This window comes from Pipra filicauda, unplaced genomic scaffold, assembly GCF_003945595.2.
Source record: "Pipra filicauda isolate LSUMZ 115617 unplaced genomic scaffold, ASM394559v2 scaffold116_size3395265_pilon, whole genome shotgun sequence".
Classification (NCBI taxonomy): Eukaryota; Metazoa; Chordata; class Aves; order Passeriformes; family Pipridae; genus Pipra; species Pipra filicauda.
Window position 1 is genome coordinate 867,635 of NW_024103618.1, and position 13,098 is coordinate 880,732.

The following is a 13,098-nucleotide window of genomic DNA, read 5'->3' on the forward strand; positions in this document are numbered from 1 at the left end:
GGTTCTTCACCCAGAGGGTTGTTGGGCACTGGAATAGGCTTCCCAGGGAAGTAGTAACAGCACCAAACCTGACAGAGTTCAAAAAGCATTTGGACAATACTCTCAGGCTCCTGGTGTGACTCTTGGTGATGATCCTGTGCAGGGCCAGGAGCTGGACTCCATCATCCTTGTGGGTCCCCTCCAACTCAGCATATTCTGTGATTCTGCAATTCTGCCATATGTTTACCAAAAAAAAGGTGCTTTGCAAACCAGACTTGGTATTGGATAGAATGTTTAGAGCGTTTGTCAGAAGCATAAAGGATTGAAGTCCATAATGAAATGTGAAAGGCAAAGAAAAAAAGTCTAAAAATACATAGAACATAAATCATGAGAGTATTAACAACCTCAAAAGAAGTGTCATTTAAATTAAAACACTTGGTTTGGCTGGGCATATTCACAAACTCAGTTGTTAATTCATAACTAGCTTTTAGCCCATCATGGCATTCTTTTCAAAAGACAGCAATTTTGTAATCTGCACTACACTAATTGCTCAAATATTGTCTGAGAAGCAGGATCTCTTTTGTTTTAGAAACATGATAGTCCTGGGGTGTTGTGGAGTAAAGTGAAACATATAAAGCTTAAAAAATGTGCATTGGGATCCTGGGAGCTGTGACCAGGTCAAGAACAGACACAGTATGCATTTGTGATGAAAATCAGTAATTAAAAATATGAACGATGACAAATTAAAGTGCGTTGTAGTCACAGATGTTTTTCATGCTGGGTGGGCACCCACTGAGGAACAGCAGGCAATCTTTTATTCAGTTTCGAGAGGGGATGATACATAAAAGATTTTGATGTTTTCCTTAAGCTTTATCTCATTGAGAAACCATAAAAATATGAAATTCTGAGATACAACAGTATGGCAATGGACATTCACACCAGCCCATCAAGCACTGATACTTCATAAATCTGCAAGCCCAGTTGAAAGTATCTCAGAGATGACTGAGAACAGTTGCATATATCTTGGTTTTTGATGTTTTTCATTGTGTGTGTAGTATCAATTGTGATGATGGAAGACATGGTAATAGAAGTATATTTTTTGGTGACTGAGCTTTACACAGAGAAAGTCTGAGCTGCAGCTGCAGATTTTTTGCACTCTCTTATGTGGTCAGAACTGAACACCAAATAAGGCATATCTCCTTCAAGTGTTTTGTCCCCAGAGTGTTTACTGAATTCAACAGTGGCAGACCAAAAGGGCCTTCAAGGAGGAAAAGGATCCTACTGAGATCATAGTAGAAATGGTAGACAGTGATTTCTCCACAGTTCCATCCTTGCTACTGCCGCAAAGTATGATATTCACAAGGTAAGATCTGTTAAGAGACTGAGTGTGATGCTTACCACTGCAATGATTCAGGTGTCTGCCTAAGGGAGTCTCAAATCTGCAGGTTGCTTAAGGAAGCAGAAGAACTCTTGCCAAAGAAGAACTACTTTGAAACAGAAAGGACATTCAGATGAAAATGTACCAAGTCTGTAGGTTGTCAGAATGCCAAACTGATTAGGATCATTCAATAATTCTCCACAGGTCATAAGTACCTAAGACCCTTCCGCAATGATGTAAATCTGTCATTTGTTTAAATAAGTATTGTGTTGTCTCTCTGTGTTTCTGTCTCACAAACACTGTGAACTGTATAAGCCACCCAATGCTGCAAGTAATACTTTATTTTTAAATTAAATCCTCTTTAACATCAGAGCATTGTCAGATCAGTACAAACTCTGCTTACTTCTGAATTTTTTACCTTAGTAAAGCTCTACTTTTGAAATAAGTTCTGCTAAGAAGACCTCAGTGAGTGCATCCTCATGGTGTCTGCATATTCCCTTTAAATATTTGTCTCAGAATTGCATATCAATACAAAAAGTTATTCTAACAACTATATAAAATAAATGGTAGTGCTTCTTGCTTCACTGAATGGAAGAAAGGATGATGGAATTGTTCACAGCTGCAGTCAGGGATGCCTGGATGTCTGGACAACCACTTGAATGCATTTTTCTCTGTCTTTAAACTACTTTATTGTTACATGTAACTTTTCAACACAGATATTTTACAAATAAGGTTAGAAAGTAAATATTCTTTTACTTATTTTAATATGATGAAAGAGTACCATGAATTACAAAAAATAACTCGTCACCCAACAATGATCAAGTATTTAATGGTATCCCAGCTCTTCAGAATCTTATCCTGGGCCTTATCTACCATAAGAATTTGAAAATGAAGAAATACAGATACATCTTATTCTCTTGTTGTTACTAATCCTGGCATTCAAGAAATATATGTAAACATATAACTATAAATATAAAAATAGAAGGAGTACTCAAATTCCCTTGGGAGATGCTATTGTGAATGTATATGACTTGCACCATCAGTAACTGGCATCTCTGGAAGAGCTGTCAGAGATGCTTTTTCTGATCCACGTGATAAGAATAGTTTTGTCTTCTGAATCTAAGGAATCCAATGTATTTGTTTTAATTGGAGAAGGGGAGAGAATGCTTTAATTACTTTTAAAGTATGCTTATAGAATATTAGCAATTATTTGAGAAATGCATAAAACCAGAAATAATAGTTTTATTTTTTTGACTTTTTCCTGATATGACTGACATTTCTTCTGAGATGTTCATATAGTTGTTTAAATTCTTGTCAAAATATATTGGTGTCATTGAGGTTGTTTTCCTTTTGACAAATTCATATCTAGCTAGCTAGATTTAGTTTTCCCTGACGGAAAGTGTTACATGTTGATGGTGGCATGTCAACCAAGATTTCAAGAGCAAATATGGCATTCACAAAGAGTTTTTGAAATTTCAAAATTACATTCTACAGCCACATTGTGTAAATGTAGGAATCTCTAGGTAATACTGCTGATTAAAATAATATTGATCATTCATTTACTATATAACTATTACGAAGCGAACATTGCATCAATTACAGTCTGTTATGAAGGAAATGTTATTTGCAAGCAGAGAAATCAAGGTAATCAGTGTTCCTTCTAAGCTTGGCTGTGAAATTAGCTGGGGTATGAAGTGTCCTGAAATTTACTGGACTGTACTGTGTGCATTTGTCTGTTCTTATGTGTATATAGATGCTTGAAAATGATGGAAACCTTGTCTAAAGATCCATGTTCCAGCTATTTGCAAAGAAATAAAGTAAGATCATCCCCAAAGGATTGCGCAAATACCCCAATGGCCTAAGATGCCAGGATCTGCCTCCTTTATCTCACTTTTAGATTGAGAGACTGCAGGAGCCACCTTGGTCTGAACATAATTACTGATCTCTTCTCCCTGGGATCCAGTGAGAGGACATATGGGAATGGTTCAAAGTTGCACCAGGGGAGGTTTAGACTGGACATTAGGAAGGATTTGTTTACTGACAGGGCAATCAGACACTGGAGAAAGCTTTCTAGAGAGGTGGTTGATGCCCTAAGCCTGTCAGTGTTTAAGAGTCATTTGGACAATGCCCTTAATAACATGATTGAACCTTTGGATCAGGGAAGTGATTGTCCCCCTGTACTCAGCAGTGGTAAGGCTTCACCACAAGTACTGTGTTGTTTTGGGCTCCTCAATCAGTTCAAGACAGACATTGAGGTGCTGGAGCATGTCCAGAGAAGCACAGCAAAGCTGGTGAAGAGTCTAGAGAGTAAGTGACATGAGGAACGGCTGAGGGAGATGGGGTTGTTTAGCCTGATGAAGAAGAGATCTTGGGTGAGACCTTATCACTCTCTACAACTACCTGAAGAGCTGAGCAAGATGGGGGTCGGTCTCTTCTCCCAGACAACTATTGATGGGACAAGAGGACATAGCCTCAAGTTGTGCCAGTGGAGATTTGGGTTGGACATCAGGAAGAATTTCTTTATGGAAAGGGTTGTCAGGCATTGGAATGGACTGCCCAGGGGGTGACGGGGTCACCATCCCTGGAGGTGTTCAAGAAACAACTGGTCATGGCATTTAGTGCTCTGGTCTAGTTGACGAAGTGGTGATCAGTCAAAGGTTGGACTCGATGACCTTGAATGTTTTTTCCAACCTAAATGATTCTATGATTCTATGATTCTATAAGAATCTTTCTTAGTTTGTGGTCCTGTGAAAAGAAAGTTCTTATACAATTATATGTTTAATTTCTGTATGTGAATTAAAATGAAAAAAACCCAAAAACTTCACTTATCCTATAAATGCATTATCTTAGTAATTAGAACATTGGCCTGAATTCAAATCCCCATTCTGCTGAATTCAGTTCATGAATTGCAATCTATATCCTCCAGGAATACCCATCATTAAATGACTAAGTGTTTTAGCTTGAGCACCTGATTTCTCTCTTTGGAACTCTTCCACTTTTTATAAATAATTAATCAAGCATTGAAAGAGTGATGTGAACTTGCAGCTCTTGTATCCTGGTTGAACCTCTAACTACTAGCCTAGCTGCAGCCAACTCATGCCTATTTGCATTAGGTATTCTCTATTTGGAGAAAAATGTGCTTATGAAACATTTTTCACCTGAGTGAAACAGGGCAGTGAAGAAGGGGTCTATATTAAGAACCTAATCACCCAGGGTATCTAGAACTTCAAATAGGATCAAAACCCTTTGCAAGATGCATGAAGGCCTGAGGCCTTCCTAGTCAGTAAGTAGTTGAATCTGAATTACTTAAGGAACTATAAACCGTCAGTGCTGGATAACAACAAAGTATTATTGGCTGAGGAGTGCAGCCCATTGCAATATGAGGAAGAAAGCTTGTCTTCACTAGACAGACTTGGCTGGAAAGGTAACATTAAGGATCTAATTCAGATAATTTTATAAAAGCAGAAATGCCTGGATATTAGCCAGGGATTTTTGGCAAGGGAAGCTGTTGGGTAGAAAATAGATTAATATTCCAAATTTAATTTATATTATTAACTAATGGGAAAAAAACCCCACAAACTAGAATATGATTAAGAACTTTAAATTCCTGTATTGCTGACTAGAGTCTTTACAGCAAATAACTACATTCAAGATTCTAGAATTGGCTGAAATGAGTACTCTATAGGGCCTCGACTGTAAATTCAAACTTTTAAGTTGGTTTTTTTTCCCATTTGTTTCAAACGGTCTGAGAAGATTTTCTCTGACAAATCTCTGCCTTTCCTCTTATGTTGTGTTATGTACCTTACATTATTGTCAGACATGAGTCTGAAAACCACTGAACAAAAGAAAAGACAAAAATTTTAGTTGCTCGATTTAGCTGTCACTGAGTTGAGGGACTCAAGTAATTGAGGTACTGTCTTCCACACATAGCTTTTAGTAATTTCTTATTTCCCTTTTACTTTTGTGACATTTCCAAGGTAATTTTGAATTCATGTTTGGCATTTTTTTGTAGTCAGTGGATGCAAGCTGCATTATTTTGAAAGTCTACCTTTTAAAGACTAGTAAAGAAAGAAACCCACACAATTTTAAAAATCTTGTCTGGCACCCTATCTATAAATAAATACTGTAGAAATGAATAGATGTACAGGTAACTTCATGTTAGTGTTGTATGGATATCTCCATCAAAGCATTCATAGTAAAGTACTAAATGCATATGAATTTTGCATTTGCTGGTGATGCTTCACAGGTCCATTACTCTCAGTGTGACTACTCAGGAAGAGATGAACACAAGTGATTACTGAAGGTCCCTGAAATAAACCCTTTTTCATCTGCCTGGTTTAGGTTGTACCCACATTCTTGTCACTCTTCTGTCTAGTTTAATCTACTTTTTTGTGTATGTGATGGAAGTCTGCCAAAACAGGGACTTTAGCAATCAGGAATACCAAAATATCTTCCTTTTATACAGCTAAATCTTAAAATATCATTACAGGAATATCTGAGTAGTCTAGTGTCTTTAAAAGCTGAAATATATAGCGCCTGAGGAGGCCAGGGAAGAAGATATCTTCAGTAGAAAGGACTAACAAGCATTAAAGACAAAATAAAAAAGTACAAGTTATGGAGGAAACATTAAAAATACAAGTAAAGAGCATCTTTAAACAGAAATCATACAGATATCAACATTACTATGTCAAGAAATACTTAGCGTACAAAAACCTCTTTAACCTATTTATGCTATGTAAAGGGCATCAGTAGAGAAAAACTGTCACAGAACCTGAGGTTCACCACAGAATTTCACTTAGCAGTTGCTCCTAAGTGCAGTCCCTGAACAGTTGCCTAGCAAAGTCCATGTTTCAAATTGTATTTGTATAACAAAGAAGATGGTATTGTCCCCTGCAAGGATCATCTGGGGCTGATTCTCATCTCAGGCCATTAGAAGTCAAAATTTTCTTAACTGGAATTTATGGTGGCACTGCTGTGAGGGGAAATCAGGCCTCTTATTAACATAATGAATTAGAATATTGTGTTGAGTGTTTTTTTCCTTTATCCCTAAATATGATAGCTTTTCTTCATTTGCATTAGCTACAGTGAAGTATATTCAAGTTGAAGTATACAGGCCTCTCATACAAGTCAGCATATACTCATTATTCTGAATATCTCCCCAAGCACGTAATGTGTGTTTGCTTGAAGTGCACAGTGATTTTTTCCACTGCTCTGTTTTTGTTGGAATATCATCATGTTATTTCATTTTAATTTTTTAAGAATTCCTCATTTTATATAAGGCTAATATTGAACTGTTTCCTCTTTCCACAAGTTTTAAAGAAAGAATAATTTTAAATATCTGTAATTATAGAACTTAAAACTGTTGAGCAGATAACATAAATTTACTGTTGATGCAAACTTGCTCTCAGTGGGGATATTGGCTTTATCATTTAATGGGTTAGTCCTGCAGTTATTAAAACATTAACTGTTTTCCCAATAGCCATTATAACAACTGCTTTTGCTAAATAACTCTGATGTGGTTCAGCCTGAAGAGACAGCTTTATACTGAAACTCTGTTCTATCTCATTCCTCTCTTGACTTCCCCTTTTTATCTATTTCAGATTATGCCATTGCTACAGCTTCTTCATCTTATTCTTCTCTCCTTTTCCATTTCTCAGAAACAGCACAGAGAAATCATGGTAAATGAGAGCTGGAAGAGACCTTGAGAGGCCACATTATGCATCTTCCTTCTGTTTTTGTCATTATGTGGACTCTAAAGAAAGGGCACAGATATGGAGAACTCAAATTAACGCTTGGTTCACTTGGATATTCTGTGATGAAGAAAGCTCTCCTTTCCTCCTTTTTGCTCTGTGTTTCACCACGAATACATCCTGTAAGACAGAACTGCTTTCTTCCAAGGAAGAAAAACACACAGCCAAATAAAGACAACTGTGCAGTGTTCATCCGGAGGCAGATAAAAAAGTGTACCAGGCTGAACTAATTTCTAATAATCGATTTCCATCAGTTGAGGTCTATTATGTACTTTAAGATTGATTTGCCAGAGTGGTTTTAATTATTTATCAATTAAGTGTAGACTCGAAAAGACAACATTTTTCCCCTCTGGAATCTATTAGCACCCTATTTCAAGCCTGTCTAGGTCTTCTGATCCTTGTCTATCGCTCAGCACTCATTTTTCTTTGTTGAAGTTTATGGTATTTTCTGTAATTTTTTTTTTTTAATGCAATGAAGAATGGTTCCCTTAGAAGCATCAAATAAGGTGTTGTTTCAAATTAGTGAGAAACTATAATTTTATAACCAAGTATTGAGATACTACTAATATACTCAGGCAAAGGGTTGTGTGATGCTGATAGACTGTGAATGCACATAGGAATGTTTGGGCTCTACTCCCTTCCATCTTGCTGATCCCTCTACATTGAACTGATATCTCCTGAGGTCAGGGCTAAACTCCTGGATGAGGAAAGACAAGGCAAGACAACGACTGAAACTCCTCATTCCTCATAATATAAAGGACAGGAACTGGAAAGATGTGCAAAAGACAGTCTAGTGGGGCACAAAATAAGTGTAAACACCAAGATGCAGTGGTAACATCAGTACCAATAATTTTGGTAGCAGTTGATATGTCATTTATTGAAAAGTGTAGTGTTATTGTGGTATTGATATATTATGCCTCACCATTCCAAATCAATATTCAGTGAGCAAATGAACTAGAAAATGTTTAAAAAACCTCACATATCTTCTGGAATCTAAGATTAAAATTCAGATTTGACAACAACACAACAGATGAGGAAAGGAGATTTGTACTTTGGAAGTCCTGTAGGCCCGGTACATGTTGTACAACCAAAATACTATTCTGTCACTGTGAATGGAGGCAACATTTACAAGATAGTTTATTCTTTGGTGGATTTTTGGTCAACATTTAATATACTGAAATGCTTCATAGTAAGTATAGCCTAAAGAAAAATTTTTCCATGGACTAAGCTCTGTTTCCTAACAGTAAATATGAGGGGGAGAGAGAGAGAGAGAGAAATAGGAAGAGAGACAAGGGGGAGAGAGAGAATGAGAGAGAGGTGGATTAAGTAAAAAGGTAAAGATATCACCACCACATGGATTCTGACAACATCCTGACAGTCCTTTTTCTAGTCTTCTTGGTGGTGAGGGTACCAAAGTCGTGCTTCTGGGGTACCACTTTTATACAGTCTATGTCCCAGATAGTCATGGGACATCACAGATGTTCCCACAACATGGGATGACATGGGTGTAGGCAATTGTTTTCTTCCCACAGCTTGCACAGTGGGATTTTGTCCTTCACCTTCATTTAGGTCTGAAATTAATGCTTTCCTTTCTAACAGTTTTCCATTGTGGGAATCTTTGTCCAGATAGGTAACCCACATCTGCTATCAGGCCTGGTTCCTCTTGTTGCCATCTACTCTTATCACAAGTTCCCGTCATAGTGGCTTATCTTATGGGAATTTCCTTTTTTGACAGTGTTTTGAGACAATTAACTGCATCCTTTAAGTCCTGAGAGCTGGCTCTTACAAGACTTTGTGCCTTACCTTGAAAGGGCTGTACAAGATGTACTTCTACCGTACTTTAGACATCTGGAAGCTACTTGGACTTTCTGTAATCACTCTCTGCCACAGTGACTTCACAGAGTTACCTAATGCCTCCCAGCCTGCAAATATATATATATTACTGAATAATACATATGTCTTTAATATGCTTTTGGCTTGAGGTGGCACAGCATAAGCCATTATATTATTGCATAACTGTGATGTTACAAACTGAAAGAGAGAACTATTCTGCACAGGTATTGGGAGTGGTGAGAGGATTCTTTCTGGATTTCTATGAGAAAGGTTTAGCAACAAATGGCTTGATAAAATAGCTGTCTTAATAAAACAGAATAAATAGATAGACAGTAAATCTTCCATCTCTTAGATGCTAGGAACCTTGTTTTCATGCAGCATCAGACAGGTCCTGGATAGATTTTCCCATGGCACTCTGCACAGGTGCCAACCATGGAGGGGTTCCTCCCCCTTTTCCTCTGTAGTGCCTTTTATCTTGTGTAAAAATACAACCCATGTATCTTCCTGGTAGACTGGATATTATCTCTGTTATAACAACCACTAGTGTCTGGTAAGGGATGGTATGGAGCACTTCAACAGGTTCCCTTACAGAAACTACTCATGCTAATCTATGGGTCCTTACACCCTTAGTGCAAGGCCCAGTAGTGGCTTGTCCAAGATCACTAATTCCTCAAACACATTGTCTTCCACAGTGTTCCTGATAGAATAATCAATTGCATAAGGCCAAGCATTGAGAGTTCAACCCTTTGTAATGGGTTTTTGTATGCATTTAAACATTTTAATTATTTTTTGCAAAACTCAGCAGACAAGTTATCCCAAAGAATGCAATTATAGGTCATACATATTGTATGGGTTTGTTGGTATTGAACTGACTTTTACTGATTTAGTGTAATCCAAGCTTCTTCACTAAAACTTGTGTGAAACATTTAATGCTTCTGTGACAATGGTGCTGCATTTGGTAGGAAATGAAGCACCATGCAAATTAAGAAGTGAAGCTTTCTATCTTCAGCTGATGATGCAACATAAAAGCAAAGTACTTGCTCCATTTTTATTTAAAAATATCAGTAAGACCACATAATCATGGTTTTCAGATATTTCAATTCTAGTTTGGTTCACATAAATGCGTTGAATGCAACGTGTTAAGGATATAAATACTAGACATGTTTGAAAATTAGGAAGACTCAGAATCTTATCCTTGGTGAATCAAAGTTTAAAGAAAACCAAAACAAAGTAAAATATTTTGCTTTCAAACATCCTATTTTCCAAGTGCCTGATGACTTCAGCCGATAACTGAATAGCCTTTTCCATTGCCAAGTGTTGACCTTTGAGTATGTCTTCCCAGTTCTAGGACCACATATGTTTAAGAAGTAACTGTGTCTGCATCTTGAATGTGTACAAGTTAAGGGTTGTTTGTAAATTCCAAATATACTAAATTATTTTCCTGAAAACTGGTCATAAAGATTTATTGCTTTCTTATCTACTCTCCTTATTATAACATTGTGAATAATGCTTTCTGAGAAAAAACATTCTTCATTTTTTGAAAATATTTCAGATATTTGAAAATATCCAAACATGTTGTTCTCATGTTTTTCAGCTGTACTATTTCTTACTGATAAATGAAAGTTTTGATTTTTTTAAAATCTTAGTAATAGAAATTGTTTCAATAGCATCTATTTTCAAAAAAGCCCACAGATTAACAATTGCATATTTCAGAATAAATATCTTCTGTAATTTCAGAATTTTATTGTTTCAGGAAAGCATAAATACCTATTTAATTATATCTCTTACCTCCAATCACCACTAAGTAAATATTATCAAAAATTCTATGTTCTCCAAAGTTTTGTTTAAATTAATAAGGAGATTTAAGTATCCCAAAATAGTAATTTTTCCTGCAGTGTGTTTCACAGTGCATGAAAAAAGACTTTTGTAACTGAAATTTTTGTATAAATAAGCTAGACAAAAATAGCTTTTCTTCCCCATTACCGCTTCCCTTGCCCCCCATTTACAAGATTTTTAATAGCAGCTATTTCGAAGTATTTATTTGAAAAAGTCCCTGCAATCCTTCTTCCTGTTGCAAATTGTATTCTTTCCCATCTCTCAAGTAATTATCTGTGATAGGTTCCTCATGACACAGATTGGCAGAAATTAAATTATTAAATCAAGGATATTAGGTTATAATAATAATAATAATAATAATAATAATAAATAACCCATTACATTTAAACAGACTGTTTAATCTTCAAAGTGCTTTCCAAGCCTTTACTAATTAAAGAATGAAGAAAAAAATTAACTTTAAGGGATCATAGACCTCTTGGTTATCAGACATACCCAGGAATTGGACATTCTAGGTTCCCACCTAGGACTTAAGTTGTTTAGCAGAATCATAGAATCACTATAATAGAATCACTAAAGTTGGAAAAGATCTCCAAGATCATCGAGTCCAAGGGGTAGAGAAAGCTCATCAGGACTGGATTTATCAATGTCTCTGTATTTCATAATGGTTACACACAAAATCTTTCAATCAGTGATAATTTCTGCATTTTTGGATGTAAGAGTTAATTGGTCTCTACAAGTGAGTCTTCTTGGGTAACAAGTGGGGTAGTTCACCTCCAGTCAGTAAGGACATGTGAAGCTGTCCTATGAGGACTATCCCAATCTTGCATCAAATGGCTCATCTGCACTGGTTTTGCATTTGTCTCTATTGGCTGCCCAAAGGACAATAAAAGCTGAACACCTCTGAGAAAAAAGTTGGGCACGACATTGTCCTTGTTCTCACATTTTGTCCTTGAGCATGCCTCTTGGCTTGAGAGATATAACTTTTGTATGTAGACAGCAGTGTGAACTTTTAAATAATGCCATGTACTTATTGTAAACAACTAAACACCACTTTGGCAAAATTGCACTTGCACTTCTTTGTGTGGCAGCAATGATGCAGCTTTTTTTTTGGGAACAAGTATCTGTGATTTTGAGTCCTAGTTGAGTCCTCATGGTCTTCAAAGACCATCTCTTTATCTTTGAAATTTTATGGCTGACACCAAAGGAATCAATCAGACTGGGGTCTGATGGTTTCTTGACGTTGGTTCTTATTCCACTGTTCTAAGAAGACTCTCAGGTAGTCTGGATTGTCCTTTTGAATGTGAGGGGTAAGAAAAAGCATTTGATGAGGAAAGATTTGCTATTTCCTTGTTTAAAGCAAACCACCTGAATGTAATTCTGTGCAATGTGCCCATCTAGGATGGCCCTGCTTGAGCAGGGAGGCTGGACCAGCTGCCCCGCTTCCAACCTTACCCATTCTGTGATTCTGTGACTCTGTGAAAGGGTTTCCTTAGTGTATTTCAATTGCTGTTCTCATAACTAGAATCAAATTTGTAACCTTTTCCTGAACATCTTAACTGAATATCAGAAAAGTAGGTAATAATATTGATAGTGTAGATATCTTGGAATTTACATAAGCAGAAAGAAAAAGATCTTCATCTTGCCTTTGCAGGAAGGTAGAGAAATTAAAAGCATGGTTCTGTTCATTCATGGTTCTGTTGGAATACCGATAACAGCATAAGTTCTGGAAGAAGAGATTTTTTAGGCGTAACTTAATAGGATAAAAACATTCCTAATGACCCCAACACAACGAATACGGAAGCATGCTGGCATCCCTTACATGGCTGTTCTTCATTATATTCCACTGGTCTTTTTGCTCCTTGTTTATAAGAGTATATTAAGAGATAAGTTAAAATGTTTGAGATTTGATATGACCAAGACTTTAAGAGCGTGTGATTTTCTTTCTTTTTACTTCATTCAACTTGATTCCTTTCTGATGGACCTAGGGAGTTCTTAGGTGCTGTTCTTGCTTATGTGACACGCAATCAATCCACCACTCATGCTCTGGAGAACTGTGAGGAGCTGTAGTGATGAAACATCATGAGCATTTTGCAATTGAGCAGGTATTGATGTCTAAGATAAGTTGCAGAAAGGATCTCAAAAGATCTGAGTTCAATTCCCTTTTTCATGAAGTGCTTTGTTCTAATAGAAAACATCAGAGGGGAGACTTTATAAGAGGAATAGCAGCACGTCATCTTTTACATCATTTGGAGAGTGATGTCAGAAGTATATCAGGTAGCTGAGGGGGAGAGTGAGTAATCTAGAAGGATCTGATGAAACCTA